We start from the raw sequence: 14,173 nt of genomic DNA on the forward strand, positions 1-14,173 counted from the left end.
AAAACAAGTACAAGATCAAAAAGAGCAAGCTAGACTACATCGACAAGAAGACCTACAATAAATTGAAGATCTATGCAAAAAGATATGTTGAAAACTACAAGGGCTTGATGGTCCTTGACCCAAATTTTTAGAAACTTTTTTAGCTTTGTATTGGCTAGCCCAAAATGCTCCTATCATAAGCTTGTAAACTCCTCATATAGCCTTGTACTACAACCTATGTACACTTTGTGAGGCCCTTGTTATAGCCTTCGGATGTCCACCATGTTTGTGGTACCCACAATTAGCCTTTTCTACAAGATAGCTTCTGGTGTTTTGCCATGTTTATGGTGTGCCCACACTTTGTAGGTGTTGATCTCACTAAATCCTCTACAAACTTTGTACTTTTTGGTTGTGATTGAGGAGGGGTGTTGAGATATTTTCAATCACACCTACTATGGCCTCTTTGTATGAGGCAGTTCTAGGCATAGGACATGCAGGCAGAGACTAAATCCCATCTACACAGAAAGAGCAACTGCTACCCATCCAACAACTATAAAGCATTGTACTTGACTATCACTTTTACACACATATGATGAATGCAATATCATGATGCTTTACCATTTCAGTTGTTGTCTTGGTCATTGTCAGCCTTATACACAAGATTGCGTTTATGAGTCCAAGTCTCAATCTTGGAACCTAATTCACTTGTGTAACAAGTCAAGTCGTGTCTATGTCATCATGAGCTTAATCTTCCTCTTTGATCCACCATAGCCACAGCCATGCTCTAGATCCCACATGTTTTTCAACACTTGGCACCTCTAGCAAGCACAAGTCTACCGTGTGATCTTCCAGGTAGAATCCCCAAATGAAACATGAAACCCAGCATCATCAAGCTGCCTTGCAGACATAAGACTATGTGTAAGCACATGTACATGACGTACATCATGTAACAGAAAAGTACTGCCAATAGAGAAATGCAGTCGTACATCCCCAATGCCAACAGTAGCAAGTGACCTATCATCACCCAAGCGAATTGAGCCAGAGATAGTGCAGTAGGAATGGAACCACTCATGGCATGGTGTAACATGAAATGAAGCACAAGAATCCAAAAGCCAGTACTGTGCATACATAGAGAGAACCTCCGTCAACAGCCTAGCATCACAAGAACTAGCTGCAAGTATGTACTCCCCATCAAAGTCATCACTCTGCATGAAATTTATCTCCTCAATTTTCACACTGGATTTCACAGGCATAATGCTGTGATCATAGGAATTTTCTTGTACCTTGTCTTTCCCCTTCTCTTTGCACTTCTCATTGCGCAACTCATGATACTATGGGCATATATGACCCTTCTTGCCACAATGATGACATGTCACATTAGCATTTCTCCCACGAGACTTGCTCTGCAACTTACCACGTGACTTAGACCTAGACTTCTGCGAGTCTCTACCACATCCATACCCACGATCATTCTTTCTAGTACCATCTCTGCCTCTAACAGTCAAAGCATGTGACACACAAGAGGCATCCAAGTTCTTATGGTTGATCTCTTCCTGCAGAGGAGCACTCTCTACATCAGATAAGTTCAAAATAGTAGTAGGAGCACATAAGCCAATGCGGAATACATCCCATGACTGACTAAGAGTCCCATGCAAAAACAATGGAGTAACCTCATCATTAAAGGTAATACCCTACGAAGTCAAGTTCTTGAGAATAGCACGGAACTAGCTCAAATGAGCAAACATTGTCATATTCTCCTTCATGCGCAGGTCTATAAGCTGCTTCAACCAATATATCTGACTTGCTGAACTTTTCTTGTCATAGAGGTTCTTAATCTTATCCCAAAGTTGCCAAGCACTTTGTGCTTCCTCCACCACATTGTAATGCACTTTTTCAGTGAGAGACAAGATGAGGGTGGACTTGCATAACTCATCAAGCTCATTCCATTTGTCATCGATCATAGTTTCAGGTTTCTCGCCATGCATCCTTAGTAGCTTGATTTGAGATTTTTGCACCAATACCTGCCAAACTTGGCTCTTCCAATAGGCATAATCAAGCTTAGTGATGTTAAAGATAGCAATGTCAGTTGAAGAAGATGCCGTACTATTATCCAAAATGGTGTAGACAGTTCAAAATTTCTTGTTTTTCTATTGTAAACAGCCAAAATACCACCAAAACCAAGGCAAAATGACCACGAATTGATAGTTAATGATGTTGCCCACCACCAAGTATCATCAAAAGTACATAAAATCAGGATGATTCACCATGAAAATTCCATGTCAGTCCATGCATAACTACTTGTTGTAATAAATTACAGCCAGGTACAATGAGAGCAAATTGTAGGCAAAATTAATGCACCAAGTCAACCATTGACTGTCAAATCATAACCAATATCAAGTGGGCATAAATCTGCATGTGATAGTCATACGAACATCGAGCAAACACCCAAGCATGTCCAATGAATCCATCTGTAAGTTGACACAGTCCCTTTTTGTAATAGGACAAAGTGTACACAACACTGGCAAGACTTGACACAAAGAGGTGTATGCTCAGGGAGTGCAAGGCTCAAATCAGCCCAAGTACGTCTTTGAGGACCATGACATATCAATTATGCAACATCCAAGTAAAGATCCCAATCTCAAGTATCTGAATTTTCAAGTAGCATAAACCACTTGTTAAGGGTATCGAGCCGCTCCCACTAGCACAAAAGCCGTAAATATCAAGTAAAGAAGCTCAAAAAGGGCATGTAATAGCACCAGTGCCAGAAGATCCAAGATCAAGCATCAATAAGACCTCATTAGCATATAGGTCGTGTAATATCTGTACATAGCATCCATATACATCAAGTACATCCAAACTATAACTCTGGCAAGCCGAGAAATAGCAAAATTAAGCTCCAGACAATCAAATGCCAAGCCAAAGCAAGGCTCAGTAGCATCCAACTCCAAACAATGTAACTAGCATGTAGTAGTGGCATAGGCCAAGCATGTCAAAGCAAAATACATGCCACAAGTACATCAGAGATGAAGATCCAAATGCTATGCAAAGCAAGCTCAAGCTCAACCAATGATTCGAGAGCAAATTTGAGCTCTATGTTGATCCTTGAGAGTCACTACATCAATGTATACATCCAAGACATAGCCCGAATGCAATAGGCATATCCAAACATAAGAAAAAAAGCTTCAGCCCTGAATATTCCAGCAACAAATAAATGTCCAAAACTAAGCAAAAAATGGCTCAATCCAAGCTCAAAACCATAGACCAAACCATAGCCATACTTTCCCATATGTATAGGCACCAACTGGGCATAATCGAGCATGAAATGACTATGTAGCATGAGCATAAAGTGTAATGATAGAGGGCTGCATGTGGAGTATGTAAAATAGTCAATGACTGAGAAAATTCAGCCCCAAAAGCATCTCACATCATAGGCATACATTCCGCTAGCATTTGGGGCGCATTCAAGACAGCCGAGCAACCAATGGCAATTCCAACCAAACATAAACATAAAGTGCTGATGTCACACTATTTGTGGCTGCCTGTGGATAGTGGAAAATAGTCTTGGACTGCTGAGGTAAATTATTCCACAAATCAATGCCAATGATAACCACTAATGTTGAGCATCAAGGGGTGTTCCCAAGTGCCAAATGAAGTGTTTTCAAGCTGCCCATGAGTGCCAAGGGAGGGCTAAAGTAAGAAACAATTTTTTTACAAGTCTTCAAGCTAGCCGAAAGTGATCTGGGGCCTGTGGAAGGGTTGGACAAGGTCAAGGCAAGGTTAGGGGAGTAGTTAAGGACCCCCAGGAGCTCCCTCTTGAAGGGCAAAGTCACCGGTAGAGAGTAGACATCACAAGAAGCAAGAGGACAGTGGAGCGAAAGATGAGCCTCAGCTCTTGTTGTTCTTCTTTCATTATTCTTCCATAATACTAACTGAAAGGGACTTACAAGATGCATAATACCTCCCCTCTTCATAGACTTGAGCGCACATAATACCTCCCCTTCAATGAATGGTTTAAGCTAATTTCAGCAAGGTGCCAAGGACTCTCTCCATTTCCATATCCAAGACTTTAGCAACACACTAGGACCAATCAACAACACTCTTGGGCTCAACTTTGGCTAGCACTGAGAGATGCTTGTGAAAAACATTAGCATATCCTAGTCATCAGTAAAGGTGCATCTATTTTCATCTTAAATCCTAGTCATCAGTAAAGGTGCATCTAAATCCTAGTCATTAGTGCACCTTTACTGATGACTAGGATTTAGGACGAAAATAGATGCACCTTTATTGATGACTAGGATATGCTAATGTTTTCCACAAGCATCTCTCAGTGCCAGCCAAAGTTGAGCCCATGAGTGTTGTTGATTGGTCCTAGTGAGCATCTCTTAGTGCCATCCAAAGTTGGGCCCAAGAGTGTTGCTGATTGGTCCTAGTGTGCAGATGCTCAATGCCAGCCGAAGTTGAGCCCAAGAGTGTTGTTGATTGGTCCTAGTGTGTTGCACTAGGACCAATCAACAACACTCTTGGGCTCAACTTCAGCTAGCACTGAGAGATGCTTGTGGAAAACATTAGCATATCCTAGTCATTAGTAAAGGTGCATCTATTTTCATCCTAAATAAATGTGATAAGAGCTTATTACATTAATCCTAGTCATCAGTAAAGGTGCATCTATTTTCATCCTAAATAAATGTGATAAGAGTTTATCACATTTTTTTGGATGAAAATAGATGCACCTTTTTACTAATGACTAGGATATGCTAGCGTTTTCCACAAGCATCTCTCAGTGCTAGCCGAAGTTGAGCCCAATAGTGTTGTTGATTGGTCCTAGTCTCTCTTTGATGCTTAGCTTTGAGAGAATTGAAGTAAAATTGATATGGAGCATCTCTCAGGAGGTCCCACCTAGCTTAGAAAGAGGACCCAAATCAAATGTTCGAGTTGCTAACACACAATGATAAGTAACAATGTCGATCAAGAGGCTAGGACCCTCAAGGTGGTTAGCTATGTGCAACTCCTTCTCAAGTAGGCTTTTATACAAGAAGGAGTGATCTCGAGGGGGGTCATCTTATAGAACATGTAATATACCACATGAGTTCAAAAGAAATGATATTTTTATTATGTTGACTTATAGTTTTCCAAAAACAGAAGGGGTTTATAAATGCACCTCATGTAAAATTTACATTAGGGGTCTTTTTATTTAAAAAAATTCAGAAGCACACTTTTTGAGGGAGCCGGGGGGGGGGGGGGGTGTGGGGTGGGGTGGGAAGGGGAAGGAGATGGGTGGGGGGAAGATGGGGGGAGGGGAATCAATACTTAAAGGCATGTATGTTCTCATGAGACAAATATTTACAACTAGCATGGAGGAGGGGGGTGGTGGATTCTATCATAGCTTTTCATCAATATGAATTTACCTTGTGTTCACATTAAAATCCAGACAACTTCCAAGTTTAAGGATTATAGGCAACATAAGTGCTTTTGTTGGGTGAGGCAAAGCACCCATAGTTGTTCCCTCTCCTTGCAATTCTATTAGTATTTCCCTTTAGGGCATATGCTAGTAAAATGGTGCATGGCAAAATGGTGAATGGCTCCAAAAATTTAGCCACACTTTACTCAAGTTAAGTGGCTCACTACCTTGAGTACAGTGGTCCACTTTATGAGTTAAGAGTTGTGGATCTTGGAAAAAAAGGATCCCTTAAAATTAGGCATTGGCTATATTAAGGCAGATTAGAAGTGTTGGAGGAGGGCAATCAAGAGGTTGCTCAACTCACTCAACCTTGTAAACTATCATGGATAGTGGTCAAAACAGAAGTGGTACAATGGTGTAGTAGTAAATTTCATCTTAGTATGGATAGCACCCCCCCCCTCTCTGCATAGAAGGCAAGAATATCTGCCAATCATTGTCTTCCACTCATGTTAGGAAGCTATTGTTAAGGTGTAGATCTAGCCACATTTCAAGAATCTGGGGCATTGAATTGTCAGATGTTGAGATTGAGGGGGCACTTGTTCATCTTTGGAACATTAGGGCTCCTCTCATAGATAGAGCATTTGGTTGGAAACTCATTTCAAGTGCTCTTTTTATACGTTAAAATTTAAAGAACAGAGGTATTTTAGATAGCCTATGTGTTTCTTGAGTGGAAACACCTTCACACTTGTTCTGGGATGGTTTCCATGCCCCCCAAATTTGGAGGGAGGTTCTTCCCAAATTGAGTCAATGGGTATTAACTGTTCACAACCCAAAATTTTATATCAAATCCCGCAAACTTTTGATGTTAATATAACTAGGTGATTTACACTACGTGAGATATGGTAGTCACGCATTAAACTCCTCTTAAGAGAAGGAGATGGGCAAGTTGTCTAGGCTGCAATATGGCCAAAAGTTTGGTGGTATCTTAGGGGACTTTGTAAAGAGAATAACTTTAGCAATAATGAGCTAAGGTTAGCTAGCCAAATTCCTTCCAATTTTGTAATGCACATATTCTTTTTTGACACCATCAATAATAATACAATACTTAGTCATCTCCAAAAAAGGAGTCCTTGATTTTAGGTTAATGCATACTATACTGATCAATCATCATTGACCAACAATCAGGCACAAATGAAGAGCTTTCACATACTCGACCCCATTAAGATTATTATGAAGCTAATATAGCCCATCGAGACTATGGTGAAACTAAGATAGTTTGTTATGTAGCAGCTAGCCTTGGTGGCCATTGAGAGTTGTGATCACGTGGACATTATGTAGCCCCAACGCCCATTGATAATGCTAGTTGCAAGCCCCGTGAGTTTCCACCCTAGGATAGAGATGCTAGCGTCAAGTAGAGACCAAAATCCACCATATTAAAGTAGCATGCATATTATTTTCTCTAAGGTTCTCATAAAAGTCTACTGGCCGCATAATGTAAGCTAATGTATCTACTAGTTTACAGATATGACAAGTTGTCCAAGAGAAATGGTCGTGAATCATGAGAAAACTTGCAATATTATTGCTGAGACACTCTCAGACTTCAATCTTTCGAGTCCATATTGTCTCTTGAACCCTTTTGCAACGATATGTTCCAAAAGAAATCTTGAAACAAATTTTGAAAAGAGGTGGGTAGCATCCCGCGGCACTTGGGACTTGGGAGTTGTGGACTTGAAAGTGGGGCCATACTACAAAGTTACCAATTGACCCATAGGGTAGGACCCAAGACAATAAAATAGTGTCCTCCTACCCAAGCCCCAAGGGCTAAGGCCCTAGCTACTAGCTAGTATTATATTAATTTTGACTTATAGTTTTTAACTCCACCCTTCAAAGTTATGCTCTCTTGAAATATATGCACTTCATAGGTGATGAGTGTATTAGAAAAGTGAAAGTAAAATACTTGCCATACACCTCCTCCAAAAAGCAATACAAGCTAAGTTGAAGTTAAAGTTGATAGTAGGGTAAAGGGGCCAATTCCAAAATAGGCACCATTCATGAAACATGTTCTAGACATTAATGGGACCTAGTAATAAAAACGGTTTTTGTGAATGTGGTTACATCCATTTTGTGTGATTTTGGGTTCAAACCCTTGTTTTGTTATTTGGAATTCGATTTTGTTTTCAATCTCACAGACATTGTGAATGTCCATCATGCAGACATAAATTTATTTTTATGTTTCCCCTTGATGTCCCAAACTAATCAAGAGCAAAAGGTCAATAAATTTTGCATCAATTGATGAAAGCATCTTGCATTAGCTTAATTGTTCTACTACACTGACCCCTTTACCCTAGTGATACTAACTTGAACTTGAACTTCAACTTCCAACTCCTGAATGTTTGCATGCTAACAAAGACAATGATAGTATGATTCTCACGTGCAAACAAGCCCTTGGGTTTTGGGTGGGGGAGTGAGGGAAGGGATGTAAGGGAGGCTAGAGGGGGAGAGATAGAGAGAATCACACTTAGAAACGTCAGGGCTTGGACTGTGAAGGAGGAGGAGGAGAAGAATAAGAAGATGGGCAACAGAGATCGAGTTCAAATGGAAGACTTTGAAGGCACCAAATTTTTGACAATCCATCTCTTGTTCCCTCTCATAATCCTCCTCATTGTATGCGAAAGTCATGTCCATAGCTGGCATAGAGAGGAATTGCAATTGAACCTCCTTCTGTAAGAAAGCTCAAGGCCATTAGGTGGGTCAGTCAAATTATCAAGCATATAATGTGGTCCTTGTAGATGGCCGAGTGTAAGCTACTCCCTATCAATGTCACTAATGGTGAGCCCTCTAACCACTTAATCCTCAATTTTCTTGTCTACTCTAATGGCATCGTGCAATTCAAGATCAATGAGTATCGTGGTCCTACTGTCATTGATGCTAGCTAGCAAGCATGCATGGCTCGAAGCTTGAAGACACTCTAGACGACAAAAATTATAGCTTCAGAGATTGTTAAGAAAGGAGGTTTTTTTTAAAAATATGGGGTCCAACATCAAGGTTCATGTCCAGCATCATCTACATCTAGGATGGTGAGTCACATCTATTGTCTTTCAACAGCAAAGGCTATTCCATTTTGAGTAGTTGAGAGAGAAGAAAGAAGGGCAAGAATGGGATGAGCATTTTCACGCACACACAGACTTGAGACCCCATGGTCTTCAATCTATCAGCTTTGATGTGTCCTTCCATGGAGAAAAACATGTATATGGCATTATTGAAAGTGCCATTAGTCTTGCTTCAAAGCCAATATGCAGCCTAGACATTGTCTCTGAGCCTTAGTGTTTGTTTAACCTTGATGTGTTTGAGTGCATTGAGAAGTCTCCATTTGGACCATATGAACCTATTCCATTCATGTTGTCTCAAGTGCAGGTAGAAGCATTGTCTTTTTCTGGGGTTGAACTCTCTCCAGAAATGTTGATAGATGTGTTAACTCAAGCTAGATAAAGGGGATCTAAATGTTTCAGATGAAATTGATGCACACTAGATTAGTGAAAGTGGCATTGTGGATGACTTCTTTCATAGGTCAAAAACCAAAATATTTATTGCACCAGTACACTACAATAACAAGATTACCTGCAATTCCTCAATCTTTCACCACAACATATCATCAGTCCAGGTGGAACTACAAAGATGAGGCTGATGCTTATTTTGTGGATGCTAGCTTTGATGAACACAATATTTCATATGATGTACTTTGTCTTGACATTGAGCACACAAATGGCAAGTGCTACTTCACATTTGTGATGTAGGAGAAGCTTACGTCAAAGGTCCAACATATGGTAATGATTGGATCCCCACATAAAGAGAGACGACATGTCTCCATTACACAAAGACTCTACTTTCCAAGGGATACTATATGAAGGATGTTCATGGTAGGGACTATGATGGTTGGTGTTGCTTGTAAGGTTCATCATCCTATCTTGATATGCTAAGTCCAGAGATACAGAGTTAGTAGGTTTGAAAGTTTTCTTATGATGAATATGAAGGGTGACGGTGGGTCCACTCCTTCATTGTGTATTTGGAATGACATGAATGATCCATCTGCTTTCAATGGCCCTGAGGTATAAGCTCTTATGAACTACAAACTATGAAAAAGTAAACGAAGGTAGCATTTTTTTTGTTTTTTTCCCTCTTCAGTTTCATAGAACTGGTATAGTAAACTAATTTGGGTTTACACTAGTTAAGCATCATAGTTTACTCAAGCTTGGAATTATTCTTTTCAGGCAACCATGCCTTGGGACTCTCTGCATCCAGGTGATATGGAACACCACGATGTTCATAATGCGTATGCATATTATTTTCACATGGCAACAACTAAAGGTCTTTTGAAAACAGAAAATGGAAAAGGCAGACCCTTTGTATTATCTCATGCTTTCTTTGTTGGGGCCTAGAAGGTTGGGGCAGTTTGTACAGGAGACAATACTATTGGCCATGACCATCTGCAAGTCTCAACTCCTCATGTTTTCCGTAGTGATCATACCCTCCTCCGCCCTTTGTACCTACTGCTATCTACCCATGCTTGTGTGGCATGCCTATATGGAGCAAGAGGAGCACTATTAGGTCAACAACAAGGAAAAGAGTAGCTACAATGTGGGCCATTTCCTTTAGAGTAGCTTCGGTGGGTGGTGTTGCTATTGCATGTAGTTTTAAAATAGGCAAAGCAAGGAAAATTTTGTTATGGATGCATAGACTTGATCAAAGTGGTCTATGCTGAGTCAAATTAGTGCTGACATTGGCAATCAATTGCCTACACTTGAGCAGCAAAGTTTGACATGATGGTGCAGTACTACAACAAGTAGTGTCCAGACCAAAAAATAGGATAGATGGGCCTCATGAATGATGTGCACACAACAAATCCTCCCCACTAAAAATCACAAGTATCATATCCCTCTAGACTAGTAAGTACATAAACATTTCTACAACAACATAATAATTTCAGGGTGGCTTGGATATATTTTCTATTATTGTTTATATCATCGACATATCTCCAATATATCAGGGTGGCTTTGGAAGTGACAGAGTTGCAATTGTTTATTGTAATTGTTGGTATCCTTGATGCAGCTACAATATGATGTTCTTGTCAAGAAGAGCTTAAAATATGGTGGCAAAACCTATTGATGTAGCTAGGGTGAATTGCACCAGGCCTTGAGGCTGCCTTGTAGGGAAAAGGTGCATCTTCATCTACCCTGTCATCTTTGTCTTTCTTTTGTCAAGTCCTCCATCGCATACTCTTCTATATCTCTTCTCTTAAACACTTTGAACCTTTTCCCTACTCTGAGTATACTCAAGTCATCCCTATCCACCTCTGTTAAAGTATACATCACATACAATACTTTATATCCTTTAGATTCAATCTCTTTGTGCCCAAAAAAATGTCCTACAGGACCACCTTGTAGAAAATTGCCCATGTCTTTTAATCCATAACTTGGATCATTGAGCTTTCTTCTACAAAGTTATAGCCTTGATTTTGATCTACAATTCTTGTGAAGAACTCAAAAATACTTGAATATTCTATCATTCCTTTTTCAGGTTGGTGAAACTCTTGAAATCCATAGATAAGTATGTATACATCTCCTTGTTTTAGCATCCACATTTGAAACACAAGTTGAGTATTGTTACCCCATGATGGGACCTAAAATGGGCCGGCACTGGCTAAGGCACTAGCCGAACCTCATGCTCTCAACAGACAACCCCACCACACGGCCTCGTGGGCTAGGAGCGTCTATCGAGGGATACACTATCCTAAACACTAATCACTTCACGTTTATAGAATGTAATCCAACGGATGTTTCCTTTTCCCCGTCTCCTCAGAGGAAGATTATACACAAATCGGCATTAAATGCCACACATTACACACACAAGGGCACCCCACCAGCTAATTGTCGTGGCCCTACTGCAGCTCTCCTACATCTTGGGGATTGGCCCCTCAAGGCGCTGCTTCCACATATAGACACATTCGAAACAAACCCCCCTCTTAGTGCCAATATATTTAACATTCCAGGAATGCACTTATCCATCCCCTTTTGACCCACCGTCTAGACCTACAACCAAGTTGCTCACTCTCTCTACGTGGGTCAAGTCCTAAAGAAATCAAGTGCTATGCATCCAAGAGCTTGTAATTAATACCATTTAACGATGCTTGATGCAAATGTGTATATGGTTAAGTGCTCAAACAATTGGAAAAATAGCCTCGTGCATTGTGCAAATTCATTCTTTTCATGTTTCCATACACTAACACATACTTGTTGAGATGAGAGAAGACACCGAACCTTACACTCGTGCTGTACTTCCCTTTATTTAACTTAACATCATCCTATATGAATAATGTAGCAAATGCATCAGATTTTATATCATATTTTAGCACTCAAACTTCCCTCCTCCCCTATCGTTTAAGGTTTTGCCTCGTTGCATAGGTAAAGGGGTAATTTCATGTGTATTTCGCACGAAATAAGCAGTAAAATACTCACAAAAACATATAAATGGGGATAATCTGAGGCAAACCCTCATGCTTTATCCTCATTATACACTCACAGACACATCCATAATTTTCCTCATCCGATCCCTATTTTTTCTCCTTTTAAAAAGTAAAATTTCCTATTTTTCTTTTTTTTTTCTTATTTATTATCAATAAAAATGGAAGAAAATTAGCATTATTTCAGAGCTATGGCTCTTGAGTCTTTAAACAACAACCATGTAGATTTTATTGGTGTTTTGTTTCATACTTTTTCGATTTTAAGCCCAAAAAACCCACTCAAAAAACCATGTTTTTCGGGTTTTTCCCATTTATTTCCCACACTTTAAGTGTATATTTTTTGAGTTTTTTATTATGAAATGCTAAAAACAATAGCAAACAACATGTCCATCAATTTTCAGCCCATATGAACATTGCTAACCTCATCAAATGCGAAAAAAGAGCCACTTTCTTTGTAAAAATGTCATTACCGTGTATTTTTTATTATTTCAGGTTTTGAAACTTGTTGAGGGTCTACAAATCGGGGCCCGTTTGATGCTCAGGCCACCTCCACACTGCAATCTTCAGCCCACCTTCGATTGGGAAGCAATCCGGTACCATGCCGGACGAGCATTCACCAACCGAGCTTCATTCTTTTTCACACGCAGGAACTGCCCCTTGCAGGAGAGAGAGGGAGGAGAGAGAAAGACTGAAATCAGATCTCTTGAACCAAGCAGCCATTTGAGGAGTGGACTGGAGCAATGGAGAGCGAAGATCAAGAGTATCTCAAGCATGTAATCGGTTGGGGGGGGTTGTTTGTAGCCCCCACATCTCATCTCAATCATTGGCAAGAGGATGGCGCCTTCTTCTACTCCATGTGAAAAAAATGGTGTCCCCCCCTCCTCAAATTTGTTTTTTTTTTGGGGCACCCTCTAGGGAGCCCCCAAAGCTCATGCCTTTTGGCTGTTACCAAGTCCCATTCACACTTGACTTTAGTCTTGGCCTCTTGGGCATTCCCATTTCCTCGTGTCTGGTACTCGATTTGAAGTCCGAAAAATCTTGGGTGTCCATCTTGAAGTCCTCCACTACCGAGCATCTCCTAGGGTCTCTTCTAACATGCCAAAAAATTGTCAAAATTCACCAATTTTCATCAAGTGGGTCTTTTAAGCCTTTTCCCGGCATTGCCACTTAAAATCATACTGATTGCCACCACTGCCTTCGACGAAGTCTATTTTTTCCTTGAAATTCATAAATTTTGGCTATTTTTAAGCACTTCTCGGCATCAAAAATCATCTGTCACCCCCTCTAGCTTTGCAATCCATAGCATATCTCTTTGTGATTAATTTGGGAAAAACACCTATGAAAGTATCTTTGTCTTGTACAAGAAACATTGTTTTCAACATATCTTCAATCTCTATAATAGTATTCGCATAAGATAGCCTGTCATAGATCCCATCAATGCACTCCTCATCCTGCAATAAACTTGCTCTTCTCAACTCTTTTTCCTTTCTTCCATGCATATTGCTTGGTAGCTCTAGACATCTTTGCAACTTTGTGAAAACAAACATAACTCTCAATTGAAAGATCAATAAATCTTGAAGAAAAAGCATCGCTGCTAGGGGGTGAGAGCTTTTCTCTCCTTGGACCACCGTTGTGTTGTAGGACAGTAGAACCTGGTGAAAATTTGGCTCTTTCACGGGTAGATGAGAATCCCACAATGTATCTTTGTTTCATGGGTGATTTACACAAACTATCATAAATTGCTTAGCTCTTTTCCCATCTTTGCTTCGGATCCACATACATGTAGTTCATGATAAAGGGCTGACCCAAAATGACATCATAAGAGCATGAATCCTACATTAAGAAACCTAAACATTCCCTATGGACATCCTCATATTTAGACATGTTGCATATAGCTCTCTTGCAGTATTATTGGTGGTTCTCATCTTTCAACCATGTTCTACATCTATAGGCCACTTCCCGCTCTCATACAAACAGCAAACTATAACATTTATATTTGAGCTATGATCTAGCAAGGCAACACATGGTGTCTCCATCTCTCCAATCTTAAGCATTGTCTCAGTGGTTTCTTGTGCCCAATGACTTTTAGAAAAATGCTCTACAGGTAATCATTATAGGTGCATGATCCTCTACATAGTGCACTAGTTGTATACTCTTCACAATCTTTGGATATACAGCAACACTCTCAACAAGAATTTCATCATCACTCTCCTTAGTCAGCTCCTTAACTGTGATACCATGCATGACAGGCTCTTCTATAGTCTGAATCACATGTTTCT

The 14,173-nt window shown here is 40.1% G+C and overlaps 1 pseudogene; it reads left to right on the forward strand.

The window, feature by feature from the left end:
- Nucleotides 1–8,054: 8,054 nt before the first annotated feature.
- Nucleotides 8,055–10,540, forward strand: LOC148022386 (putative glucan 1,3-alpha-glucosidase; annotated as a pseudogene).
- The last annotated feature ends 3,633 nt before the right edge of the window (nt 10,541–14,173 follow it).

This window comes from Lygodium microphyllum, chromosome 17 (assembly GCF_053477565.2).
Source record: "Lygodium microphyllum isolate KBCC chromosome 17, Lygodium_microphyllum_v1.1.10, whole genome shotgun sequence".
Taxonomy (NCBI): domain Eukaryota; kingdom Viridiplantae; phylum Streptophyta; class Polypodiopsida; order Schizaeales; family Lygodiaceae; genus Lygodium; species Lygodium microphyllum.